At 43.4% G+C, this 14465-nt stretch overlaps 1 protein-coding gene across 2 annotated transcripts in view; it reads right to left on the bottom strand.

Moving 5' to 3' along the window:
- The window catches only part of DIS3L2 (DIS3 like 3'-5' exoribonuclease 2), a 4570298-nt gene that overhangs the window by 2194121 nt on the left and 2361712 nt on the right, over positions 1-14465 (bottom strand). The gene's annotated exons all lie outside the window — the stretch shown is intronic.

Consider the following 14465-nt stretch of genomic DNA (forward strand, 5'->3'; position numbering starts at 1 on the left):
GTCCTTAACCAGAGGCCTTAAAAGAAAGGTCCCTTTAATGAAGGTTTTGCAAAGTCTGGAAGAAGCCAAGGACCCCATGTTTTTACCTACATAAAAATTAGAAATGGCAGCCAGTAGAGCTTTCACCGTAGAAGAGCTAGCACCCTGCTGGAAAAGGTGTGCTAGAAATTCAAGAACCGCTGACACTGGAGCCAGAAAAGGATCTAAATCTCTCTTCCACTTACTATGGTAAACTTTTCTGGTAGATGACTTATGGGCTTGTCACCAGAATAGACCTAACAGGGAAAGAAAGACAAGGAGTCCTGGCAATCATTGGAACTGGAGCAGCCAAGCAGTGAGATTCAGAATGCCCAGGTCTGGAAGGGGAATCCCCGATGGGTGGGAAATAAGATCCGGAACCGGATTCCAAGATCCAAGCAAGAGCTACCAGATGAGATCACAGACAGGGAAACCAGATCTGGCAAGGCCAGAATGGGGCAATGATGATGACTCTGCTCCCCAACCAATGAGCCTTCTGTAAAAACTTTGTCATGAGGGGTAATGGAGGATATACATAAAGAAGACCGGGAGGCCAAGCATGGACCAGAGCATCTCTGGGGGCTTCCTCCTGAGAGGGAATAAGAGCAAAGAACTCAGTGCACTTCACGTTGGAAGGCGATGCGAAGAGATCACAGTAAGGCAGACCCCACTTGAGGAAGATCTGCCCCACTACATAAGGATTCAGAGACCACTCATAAGGCATCAGGATAGTTCTACTCAATTTGTCCACTACTATGTTGGACCGATCCGTAATGTGTATTGCTATCAAAAAACGGTTGGTGGAGATCGCCCATTCCTACACTCTCATGGCCCCTCGACAAAGGGGGTAGGATCTGGTTCCTCCCTATTTGTTGATGTACCAGACCACTGACATGTTTTCTGTCTGAATCGTAATATGTTCCAGAGGAAGAAAGGCATGAAGGGCCTGCAATGCTAATAAGACTGCCCTCATCTCCAAAACACTGATATGCAGATTGGTCTCATTCAGGGACCACGTGCCTTGGACTGTCCTGCCCAAGCAATGCCCCCCACACCCTAGTCGGGAGGCGTCCATGGTCACCTTGGCTTGGGGAAGGGCTACAACAAAGGACCGTCCCTCTACCATCTCCAGAGAGTAAAGCCACCAGAAGAGGGACTTCCTGCATGCCTTGCTTATGTAAAACGGATGTGCCAATGGCCGATCCAATAAAGACCACCGGACTGACAACGTCCACTGCAGAACCCGCATGTGAAGATGAGCACAAGGAAGAAGAGTGATAGTGGCTGCCATGGATCCTAGGGATCTTAACACCACTGCGGCTGGGGTAAAGGGATACTGAAAGATCACAAGAACATGAAGATTTAGGCTCCGAACCCTATCTGGAGTCAGAAAGAGTTTGGACTGCAATGTGTCTATTCTTGCCCCTATGTAGTCCAGGACCTGAACTGGTTCTAGAGAGGACTTGGCTATATTTACAGTGATACCAGCAAGTCTGACAACTTCCGGAAATAATCCCTGGCTTGACAGAATAGATGCCTGGTTGGAGCAGTAAGGAGCCAATCATCCAGTTATGGATAGACTTGTATGCCCTGAAGCCTCAGGTGAGCCTCTACTGCTGCCATGACCTTGGTGAACACCCTAGGGGCTGTGGTGAAACCGAAGGATAGGGCCCAAAACTGGTAGTGATTGGCCCCTAGCCGAAAGCAGAGAAACCTCCAAGAGCATCTGTGCATCTTTATATGGTAGTATGCATCCTGGAGGTCTATTGAGCACATCTAGTTGTTTTCCTGCAGATAAGACAGGATGGATTGTAAAGTGACCATCTGGAACTTTTCTTTGGCAACTGACAGGTTCAGAGTGGAAAGGGTGAGAATCGGCCTGGAGTCCCCCCTCTTTTTTGGCACCAAAAAGAACCTGGAATAGATGCCTGACCTGGACTGATCTGGGGGGACAGGCTGGATGGCCCGTTTGCTTAGCAGCTTTTCCAATTCGATTGCTGGTGCCTCCCTTTGTGTGGGTGGGACATCCGGGAGATGCTTTGGGGGAGAGGGATGTGTCACAAAGGGAATTGTGTAACCCCTGGATATTATTTGGAGCATCCAACGGTCTGTTGACACAGACTACCATGCCGTCAGGTGCATCAAAAAACGGCCCCCCGACTGCCTCCAGAGCAGATCAGTTGGGCAATGGTTCTCGAGACCCAAAGTTCTTTGGACCCTCCTGCCTCTGGGCGCCATCTATCTTGTCCTCCTCTGCCTCTAGGGACAAAGGAGTGCCGGGTGTCCTGGGAATACTGAGACTTCCAGAACCACATTTTCTTTTGCCCCCACTGATTCCTGGAGAAGGATCTTTGTAGGTTAGAGAAACAGATCCCGACAGCTGACAGTGTCTTCCCATCCTTCTCACTCCGGACTAGTGTGTCACAGACCGTCTTCAACAAACAAGGAAGAGCAGTCATAGGGAGCATTCACAAAAGACACCTTTAATGGTTCCACGAAATGACATAGCCTGAGCCAGATGTCGCCTCATGGCAACACCGGACCTGGCCTCCCCTGTCACTCCGGTGGCATGAGAAAGGAGTCACATGGATGTATTGGTAACCATTTTCAGAGTGGCCATTCACATAGAGAATGTGCATTTATCCTCTGGCGACATGGACTCTGGGGGAGACGCAATGTACTCTTTGATCAGGACAAGCTGCAGTCTGGTAACATGGGCCATATAATTCAGTGCCCTTATACAAAAGGTGGCTGAAGCATAACTCAGCTTTCCCAGATGGTCCGCGTCCTGAACTCTTGGTCCGGGAGGTGGACCGTGGAACTCTCTAGAGCCAGTTCCTTGTACGTGGTGGGCGCTACCACCATGGCATCCAATGCAGACCCCTTGTTCCAGCTCGGTCTATATACCGGGGCCTCAAGATTTTACCTGGACATTTTGGAAATGGCTCCACGGTGTGCAGCTCCTTCCATGCCCTGGTGGTAATGAGGTCCACCAGGGTGTCCGTGGGGGGGAACACAAGAAGTAGATGGGCCTGTGTCAAATGCCTCCAGAAACACTGACTCATCCGAGGAAGGATTGGGAGCGGACCAACCCCCCCGCTGGTGCAGGATCTCCATGATGTCTCCAAAGGAGACATCCTTGGGGGTTGATCTGGGGGAGCCTTCCCCTTCCTCCAAGTTGGTATCTTCCATGAGGAACTCGGGGGAGTCCAGGTGGTGCAGGATCTCCATGATGTCTCCAAAGGAGACATCCTTGGGGGTTGATCTGGGGGAGCCTTCCCCTTCCTCCAAGTTGGTATCTTCCATGAGGAACTCGGGGGAGTCCAGGTGCTCCTCTTGCACTTGCGTTTGTGAGGAACCTCTTTGGTGGGGTTTCTGGAGAGGATTCACGAACAGCCTGTGGTTCTTTGAGGGGAACATTCTGGAGCATGTCAAGCACAGGCTGCTCTTGCATGGGCGGAATGGCAGAAGGCACACCCAGAAGAGAGGGGGTCAGGGCAGACTCCACGGAAATGGTCAGGGGGCCTCGATCCATGTGAGAGAACCCTCTCCACCACATCGAATGCCGAGGGGGAGTGAGCCTCCACTGTAAGAGAGAACACTCTCCCCGGATCCAACACTGGGATGGGAGCTGAGCCCAAAAGCGCTGAGACCCCGAGGGGTAGGCTGTGACCTGACAAGGTCAGTGCCAATGGAGAAAAACTCAACCCCTTGGATCCAACTCGGTTGGACCTGACCCGCTCAAGGTAACTGCCGGCGTCGAGGTAGACAGTACCATCGGCACTGGCCCCCTGACTCCGGAACCTCTCAGATCCAGGGACTCCGATACCGGAGGGCAGATATGAGAAGGAGAAATCAGAGCAAACAACGGAAGTAAGCTCCCCCCTCCAGAGGGAGAGGGTGCCATCCAGACGCCCATCTGCAACTGGATGCAAATAAACCTTTGCATCAACCTGTCCATATCAGCTTTCGAAACCGGCCAGGAAGGACGATGGATGGAGGATGAACTTCCTCCGGCTCTGGGAAAAACCTCGGAGAACGAAGCCAAGGGGAAGTCGGCCTGGTAATAGGTAGCTTGGAAGGGGGACCTGTCAGATCCGAGTGTTCTGGGGATTTCTTCCTTCCCTTTACTCTTTCTCTCTCTGTCTATCTTTCCTAGACTCCCTTTCCCCAGGTCTGTGGTCAGGATGGTGAGTACCGGTCTGGGAGGGAGGGGTGGACACAATAGCTGAGGTAGATGCGGTCACAGCCGTGACCGCAGAAACAGATGAGGAGGCATCTGCTTCCGTAGAAAGGAGAAGCCCCTTTAAAATCAGCTTGGCCCTGCAGTCTTTCAGGGCCCCGGGGTTAAACCTCCGCACATATGGAGCAGTCAGTGGACAAGTCAGCTGCCCCCAAACATACAACACACAGAGTGTGGCCATCTGCCTGTGACAACTTATGGCCACACTGTACATTTCCTAAAGATCAACTTCTGTTGATCAGACATCGTCAACCCCAAAAGATACAAGGTACCAAAGACAGACACCCAACACTCACACACACTCAAATACAAGGTGGGAAAGGGGAAGAAGGCCTACACTAACCAAAAAGAAACTCTACTTTCACTTTTTTTCACCCAATGAAGAACGCAAAGGGGAGGTACGGAAAAAAAAGAGATCAAGGGTATACCCAAAAACTCTATACACACACACACACACACACACACACACACACACACACACACACACCAAAAATTACCCTGAAACTGTCCTACCAGCCTGGAGCTCAATCGTAGGTGAAGCCGCAGCAAAGAGATCTGAGGGAAGGAAGGAGGTGCAGTGGTATTATGGGTAAGGGGAGGAGCTTGGAGCTCGGATCTGATGCTGGTGAAACTCTGTTGTCTCGGATCCAGTCCGGATCCGAAACCCACATGTTGATGATCAAATGAAGTTAACTACTTCAGATTCAATGGTTTAGCCACACAACGTCTTAAATGCTGTTTGATACCCAACACTAGCATTACTAACCAATGTAACAAAGTTGAATTACAACACTCTAAAACAGAAATCAAGTGGTATATTTGCACTAGTTTCTCAATCCACCAAAGTAAGCAGAATGCAATCCAAATGAACTCTTAGTTAAATTAAAATACTATTTATCTACTTAGAAAGTAAAGGTGTAATGAATGGTGCAATGTATAGGTCTAAAGTGGAGGAAAACTAATAGTTTGAAAGGAAAGTTTTACAAATTTTGTAACGAAAGTATTGAAAGCATGATAACCAATACTAAGCAGTAAATAACCACAAAAAGAATACACAAAGTCAACTAAGAACCCAGGCTGAAGGACCTGCATCTCATATTCAAAGGAGGAATATGAGCTTATAGAAATGTCATTAATCTAAGTTTGATGCTTCATGTGCATTCAGTTTGATGTGGATGGACTGGATTATGTAAAATCTCTTGATTCAAACAAATTAGAGGATTAATGTAAGGCATTTACCTTGTATTACTTATTTGTTTACTACACATAACTCAGATAATTTGTGTGTTTTAGCTTGTATCTAACTTGCCTTTTTACATATTCAAGACCTTTCTCATAAAATTGAGCTACCATAATGGATAGGCTTGAACAAATATGGCTCTCCTTTTTAAAAAAAAGCTGTCATTATTTTGTACATCAAACTCTAATAAATGCAGTGAAGATATTAACACAGAGTAAATGGAAGCACAGATTATTTAAGGAAGGACATTACTGGAATACATGAGAAGTTCCTAGATGACTGCAAGTTGGGAGCGATTAACTCCCCAAGTGATGCTGACATCCTACAGAAAGGCCTCACTGAGACCAACGACTGGTGTCAGAACCATGGCCTTAAGCTCAATGCCAAAAAATGTGTCTTCATCTCCTTTGGGAAAAAACAGTTCCCTTGAATTACCACATTGATGGTAGTCCACTGAACACAGAAGGCATTATAAGAGATCTGGGAACACAGGATGACAGCAACCTCTCTTTTGACCACCATGTTGCCACTGTGGTCAGAAAGTCCTTCTATGTGGCACATCTCATTACTAAGGGTTTTGCATCCAGGAGGAAAGAGGTCATTGTCTCCCTCTACTCTTCCCTCATTAGGCCAATCATCAAGTACAATGTCCCATTTGGCATGTACCTCACTAGACACCTGCAACAATTGGAGAGGCCGCAAACGTAACTCACAAAGAGGATCCTAGGCCTTAAACACTTGTCCTATATGGACAGACTCAAAAAACTCCAACTATTCTCTGTCTCATATCTCCTATTTAGAGACGATCTCTGCTTGACTTACAAAGCCATGTCTGACCCAGCTCTGTTAGAAATGCTACATCTACAGAAATCTCAATCCCTCCACACCACATGCTCCAGACACCTCAACCTCATTATCACAATCAACAGAACATGCTGGAGGGACAGATTCATAACCCAGTGACTGCCCATGCTATGGAATAGACTTCCCATACATGTCAAGCAGAGCACCTCACTGGCCTTCTTCAAGAGAAATCTTGATGAGTGGATGGGAAATAGAAAATTCACCCCGGGGATCACTCCTGTGACTCTACTCGATGGAGGAACTAAGGTTGGGTGGCACGATGCCAGGGTAATCCTATGGGCTAAGCTTGTAAAGGCTCCAGGGCCATTAGCCTAGTACACACCTATGAACCTATGAATAAAAATCATGGTGCTGGTCAGTATGACGTTGCTACTCAAACACTACTTTATTTATTTATTTATTTATTTTTTGCATCTACTGAAACACCAGTGGCACAATGCTCAGACACAAAACTGATTTCATACACTGACAAACAGTGTGGGTGTTTCTACACAAAATGAGGAGTTCACAAGAAAAAGATTAGGGCTATCAAGCACTTTTAATCACATAGCTAATACTGAGATGCCTGTGACTGAAATTAACAGTCCCCAACTAACTAACTCTCAAAAAGTCCTGTCTATCCCTGGTTCATTAATGGAGCTTCAATCTTCAGCTTCCACTGGTACAGATGAAGTTTGCCAGAACAAGTGTTGGGGAAAAACTGCAACAGGAAAAGTCCAACTTATGTACGAGACAGCCAAACAGAGTCAGATCATAGTCCTGAAAACTACTGACACTGTATTTAAAGATTACTTCATTGTATTTGATGTGGTAGGACAACACAGTTGGATAGCTAACTGAACAAGTTGGAACTTAAAACAGAATTAGATGACACCAATTCACCAAAGCAATAGTTAACAAACTAAACACAATTCTCTGACGAGTTAAATTTTGAAGAGACTGTCCATTTGTTAATTAAAAAAAATCTGACCTGATAGAGCTTCCTTACTGCAATACTGCATAACTGTTTGTACTTGAGTGTTTTACATTTCTTTTATCTTCTAAAACTGCGTTTTAATACCTAACCAATTTTGTCAGCTTGGCATTACTCCTAGGAGGTGACTGATGCTTCTTTAAAGTATCAGACTTGCTGAGATTTTTTTTTCAACAAATGGATCAAACATTTCCCTGGTCTGGTGTGGTTTCATGTTGCAAGAGTTTAGCCAACCAACCAGTTTTTCTTTTTCAACAAATGGATCAAACATTTCCCTGGTCTGGTGTGGTTTCATGTTGCAAGAGTTTAGCCAACCAACCAGTGCCACAGTAAGTTAGAGTTCAGTTCATCTTGTTTATATCAAGAAAGTCTATTTTTGTTTCTTTACTAATTTACAGCAGCCAGGAATAAAAAAAAAAAAAAAATCAAAAGCCATGTGGGTCAGAATAAGCCATAGGGGGTTAGTACTTTGAGGCCAGAAGTCTTTACAAAAAAAACGTAAACAAAGGATGCTGTGATCGTAAAAAGGAAACCAAACTAACTGAGAAGACTTCAGATGCCATAAAGGATTTGCAGCTAGTAGAAAACCAGCTAATGTTAAAAAATTTAAAGTCTGCTTTAGGTTTATTAACAATGACAAAGTTTCAAAAAACAAAACACATTTGCTTTAGATTGCTGTAATGTGAGATGAAACTTTTGGTCTGCCCCTACCACATTTTTAAATTCAAAACCAAAGATTCAAATTCTATATGTGAGAAAATTTCTCAGAATTAGATCACTGTTTTTTAAACACAACACCTTTACTGAATTCGCACTTGTGACATAAGCAAACGGACATTTATACAAAAATGATCAAACCATATTAACAGGTTCCCATTTACAACATTTCATATCATGCAGTCAAAGCAACATTACATAAAATGTTCAATTCTTGCCTTCTCTTAAACCTCAGTCCTTCTCCAAAACATTCAGTCTAGAGAAAAACAAATAATTTTTCCAAGAGAAGGTCGAAAAAAGACAACGGGCAGGTGAAAAGGAAGAAATCATAATTGAACATGGAAGGACTGAAGAAAATTATTGTAAGAAAAACAGAGGAGAATGACAGATGATGACAACATGGCTCAACGTGCGGTCATACAAAGCCAGCAGGATGAGAACTGCATGCTTGCAAATTGTAATACGCAATGAAAAAAGTGGGATTAATAAGACTAATGGTGATCGAGATTATTCCTTTGCATAAACTGACAAAGCAGAAATTACTGAATTAGAAGGTGAAGATTCTTTAGATCTGGTCAGAAAAGATATTCTTGCAATTTGAAATCCAATTATTAGAGGAACTGAGAATTACATTTGCAGAGAAGATAACGAACATCAAATAGTGTTATGCCTGCCAGGAGCAAAAATAAAGGATGTGAGATAGGTCTTAGAATGCCTTAATGTAAGGAAGTATGCATCTGTCATTATTCATGTCAGTACAAATTATCTTAACCGCAGTGACTCACTGTTAGTCGGGAACTTATACACCTCTTAGCATAGATTGTACATGGGTTAGAATGTATTTTTCACAAATAACATATAGAAAGGAAAATCAGGTCAGTGAGAACGTAAAGATTTTTGGGTAAATACCTACACAAAAAAATGTTCCAAATGTGTAGTGCACCTATCAAGATCAGGGAAGAGAATTTCTACAGGAGATATTTGGCAATATGCAACAAACACAAGGCAAGATTTTTGCCCAGTTGAAAATTTAACAGTTCACATACTGCAAAAACTTGATGCCTTCCTGACGGTTCTTAAAGCTAGGAGCATTAATAATAACATTTTTTTTGTTGTAAAATTTGATACATTCCTACAAGATTGATGTAATTGTTTGTGAAACATGGTTAAAAACAATGGCTGGAAACCCGTTCTACCAGTGTAGAAATGCTTTTACTGTAACAAACATTCTAACAAAATATCAGGTGGAGCTGTTATGATAGGGATTAAAGACAGCTATGAGACCTGTGATTATTACATGTTCAGTGATACCACCAATACTATAGATTGTGTAACTAACAATAAAGACAACCCTGGAATGTACAATTGTTGGCGTATACAGACCACCAAAGTCAAGTGATGGCCTAGAAGAATTCATACATTTCTTGCATGAAACACATGAGGGAAGAATAACAGTGGACAGGTACTTAAATTTACGAGAAACAGACTATGACGATATTGATCCAACAATATTAGTAAGGAAATTCTTCACAACGTATGTTTAGGAACAATAGCTTCAGAATATAAAAAAGCCTACCAGGGAATGGAAGAAATCAGAAACTGCTTGTGTTCCTAAAGAAATTACTGTTACTTCATGACAAGTTTTACCACAGTTGATATGCAGTGATCATGGGGTTATAAAGGTGAATTTGTTGCTAGATAATTCTGCCAAACTGAAATTTAAACCAGTGCACAAAATGTTAATAACAGATTATATAAAAGCAAAACTGTCACTATGTAAAACTAATGGAAGTGGTGTATTTAGTGTTAAAACTGCAGAAGGAATGTAAAAAGTTTTCAAAGAGAAATTGTATGAATGCAAATTATCAAAAAATGTTTATCAGGATCTAGGCATACAATGTTGTAAGGAGAATATATTTCCGTAAGAACAAGATACTCAATTAAGGTGAGAGACAAAAAAACTTAAGAAATAGGAAAGAGGTTGAACTACAACTTTGAAAACAGTATGAGATAAAATCAAGAAAAAGTTGAAGAAAATTTATATCAAGACACTGAGCATAATAGGAAACCATTTTATAGATATATAAGATGCGGAAAGAGTAAATACATTCAACATTGATAAATTGTGTGTAGATTACAGATTACAGATATTTACAAAATCTTATGCAAAGCGTTTTGGCTCCACAAAGGGGGTGATACAATTGTCCTAGTGATGTCCAGGTAACCACAGATATTAAAATCAAATCAAATTATATTGAAGAAAAACTATGCAAAACTGGATCCAACCAAAGCACAGGGAAGAGACAGAAATAGTAATAATGACCTTTGAATGCCTTTTCAAAGTCTTCTTTCAATAAACCTTTCAAAATCAGCTTGTTTCTCTGCTCAGTTAAAGTCCTGGCAGAGAAACCATGACAGATGAGACAATCTTCCTGCAGGTGGAGAGCGCCTAAACAATACACACAACAGACATGCTCATCTGAATTGGGCAACTTCCTCTCTCACTTTTGGCACCTCTTAAAACCAGGTGCCCTTTGAAGATTCACCAGACATGCCAGAAAAACTAGGCCTGATAAAAGTCACATACACAGTCACAAAAAGGGAATGGGGGAAAAGATTTTTTTTTTTTTTTTAAATTTTTAATAGAAAAGAAGAAGAAGGTACCAACTATGGTAGCCATAAATACCTAAACAGGTAAAAAGTACAGTTTTGTACCTACCATAAATGTAGATGTTTGAAGATCCACATTGCTGCAGTCATAACCTGTGGGTAGTCCGCTGTCCTCGGTCGGCCCGAATACCAAAGTATTAGGCTGGCGTCGGTCATGGGAGCTCAGATCTGACGTCAGTGCGTCCCGGTATTAAAGCGCATGACCGACGTCATATCCTCAGTCTTTTCTTGCCCCAGATGTCAGAAGGCCCAAAAAGAAAGGCCACAGCCTAAAATAGAAAAAACCTCCAAAACCCATGTACAAACAATGTCCGCAACCCAAACCAAACAACCACTCCAAACTACAGAGGGGAAGGAGGGAGGGTAAATTGGACTGCAGCAATGTGGATCTTCGAACATCTACATTTATGGTAGGTACAAAACTGTACTATGTTCTTCATCTCACATTGCTGCAGTCATAACCTGTGGGTAGAATCCCAAAGCAAAAGGAAAGGGAGGTTGGCAAAATCATAAAGCATTGGGAGCTGCTAATAAGCCCTGCAAAACTGCAGTGGCAAAACCAGCCCTAGATTTGGAATAAAGAGGGAGATGGTAATGTTTAGAAAAAGTGTGCACTGAACTCCAAGTAGCTGCTTCCAAAATATCTTTGGTAGCTACCCCCCTCAAAAAAGCAGTAGAAGTGGCAGTAGCCCTAGTGGAATGAGGTCTGATTCCAGCCGGAATCTCCTTACCATGATGAGAATATCAAAAAGCAATGCAATGACCAATCCACTTAGAAATAGTTTGTTTAGAAACAGGTTTCCCCTGAGAGCTCAAAGCAAAAGAAACAACTAACTGTTGAGACTGTCTGAAACTTTTAGTCCTGCTCAAATAATAACGCAACTGCCTGTGAATATCCAAAGTGTGCAAAATTTTCTCCCCTTTATTTTGGGGATCAGCATAAAAGGTAGACAAATGAATAGATTGGTTCAAGGCCACATTTGAAACCACTTTAGGCATAAAAGTAGGGTTAGTACGCAGAGATACCCTATCCTTATGAAAAATCAGGAAGGGTTCAACTGCCATTAGAGCCTGTAATTCAGATACCCTTCTAGCAGACGTAATGGCCAACAAAAAAGCAGTCTTCCAAGACAAAAACTTTAACTCAGACGTAGCTGCAGGTTCAAAAGGAGGTAAAGTAAGTTTTTCCAACACAAAATTGAGATCCCAGGAAGGAGTAGGAGCTCTACCCGGGGGTCTTATGTTCTTTGCCTCTCTAAGGAATTGTTTAAACAAAGGATGAGAGAATAATGGTGGGTCACAGTCATAGTGAGCAGAAATGGCTGCAGCATGAACTTTTACAAAGGAGAAAGACAAACCTTTGTCTAATAATTCTGTAAGATATTGAAGAGAAACACTCAAATTAGGCCTGGAAACATCAAAGCTCTTAGCTGTGCTCCAAATAAAAAATCTCCTCCATTTATCAGCATAAACTTTCCTTGTACTAGGCCTTCTGGCCTCCAAAATAACATTCAAAACTTGTTGAGGAAGCTTCACCCTCCAGGTTCTAGAACAGAATATGCCAGGCTGTTAGATGCAGGGACTGAATCCTGACATTGAGGAAATGATTGCCCGCCTGAGACAAAAGGTGTGGAATTGAAGGCAAAGGCCAAGGAGGCTCCGTACTAAACTCCTCAGCAGAGGGTACCAATGCTGTCGAGGCCAATCTGGAGCTATTAGAATCATGGAGGGCTTGTCTTGTCTGACCTTCAAGAGCACCTTGGGAAGGAGAGGCAGAGGAGGAAAGGCATAGACGTGAAGATTGCTCCAACTGAATGATAGAGCATCCACTTTCCAAGCTGTGGGATGAAACATCTTCGTGCAAAACTTTGGCAACTGGAAATTTAGTGGAGAAGCGAACAGATCTATGTCTGGAGTCCCCATACCACTGTCAACTGTCGAAATACATGAGGATCCAACTTCCACTCGTGGGGATCCACCATCTGTCTGCTCAAAACATCTGCTAAGGAGTTCTGTGCTCCTGGCAGAAACCTTGCCTGAAGAGTGAGGTGCATACTGAGAGCAGTTTCCCACAGAATCATAGCTTGTCTGCAAAGAGGGTAGAATGAGTTCCCCTTGCTTGTTGATGTACCACATGACAGTTGTGTTGTCTGTTTGAATCAACACTTGTCCCGGGTGAAGTAATTCCTTGAAAGCCATCAATGCAAATTGGACTGCTAACATCTCCTTCAAGTTGATATGTAAATGTTGAAGTCTGGCAGGCCACGTGTCTTGAACCCACTTTCCATTGAGGTGTGCTCCCCAAGCCTTGTCCGAGGCATCTGTCGTTAAGATCTGACTCGCCTCTGGTCGGGTCCCAGAGAGTCCCTTGTTTAGGTGACATTCCTGAGCCCACCACAAAAATTCCTTTTGAATGCAAGGTATTATTTGAATGACAGTGTCCAGATCGTGGCAGTGTTGTGTCCATAGATTTTTGAGATACCATTGTAGCTTCCTCATATGCAGTTTGGCATTGGGAAGCACCAGAATACAAGATGCCATGAACCCCAAGGCTTGAAGGACTGTCCTTGCAGTCAGCCTGGACCGTAGAGACAATTGCTGGAAGTAAAGTGTAAGGTTCCTTTGCTTGTCCGGGGTCAAAAAAGCCATCTGGGAAGCTGTATTCAGTCTCACACCCAGAAAGCACATTTCCTGAGAGGGTACTAGACTGGACTTTGTTTCGTTCACAGAATACCCTAGGCACCTTAACACTGCCATAACATACTGTAGATGGTTAAGAAGCTTGTTTTCGTCCTGAGCAAGAATCAGGCAATCGTCCAAATAAGGATAAATTTGTATACCTCTTAACCTTAGGAAGGCTATCACCGGAGCCTAAACCTTTGTGAACACCCTGGGCGCAGTAGATAAGCCAAAGGGCAATGCAGAGAACTGATAATGTAAAGTCCCAGCCCGAAAACGCAGGAATCTCCTGCAACTGGGTCTGATAGGAATATGAAGATAAGCCTCTTTGAGATCCAGAGTTACCATCCAGTGATCTTTGCCCAACAGAGGCAGAAGTCAACGTCAACATTTTGAATTTTGGAATGTCCAGGTATGTGTTGAGGATAGATAAATCCAAAATTGGTCTCCAAGTGTTTCCTTTCTTTGGTACAAGAAACAGGTGAGAATAAAATCCTAGGCCCACTTCTGACATAGGGACCTGCTGTATAGCCCCCATTTGAAGAAGTAAAGAAATCTGTTTGTGAGCCTCTACTCTTTGCTGAGGAGGAACGTCTGGCATGCCTTTGAAAGGAGGCAATGTGTGGAAATAAAACTTGTAGCCTCGGTTTATAATGTCCAATACCCATTTGTCCTGGGTGACTAAAAGCCAGTTTTGCTTGAAAAGTGCTAACTTTCCTCCCAAAGGAGCTGCCAGACAGGAGGGATCTGGCAGCTGAAGTTGCAGGTCATTGGGCCTGTATACGAAAGGACTGGCCCCTGCCCTCACTTGTAGATTGTGCAGGGGAACTCCACGTTCTAGGCCTGAAAGAACCCTGAGCTCTGCCCCTACCACATCTAGATCTGCCCCTAGACTGTAAATCAGAAGAAGGGTAAGCCCATCCCTTAGTAGGCCAATTTCTGCTAAACTTAGGGGGCTGCACCTGCAAAAAATCTTTAACAGTCTACATAGACTTAGCCTTGTCTTCCATTTTCTTTAAGACAGACTCCACAGGAGGACCAAACAAAAAGTACAGTTTTGT

Source organism: Protopterus annectens, chromosome 4.part1 (assembly GCF_019279795.1).
Source record: "Protopterus annectens isolate FY-2018-M chromosome 4.part1, PAN1.0, whole genome shotgun sequence".
NCBI classification, from domain to species: Eukaryota; Metazoa; Chordata; order Ceratodontiformes; family Protopteridae; genus Protopterus; species Protopterus annectens.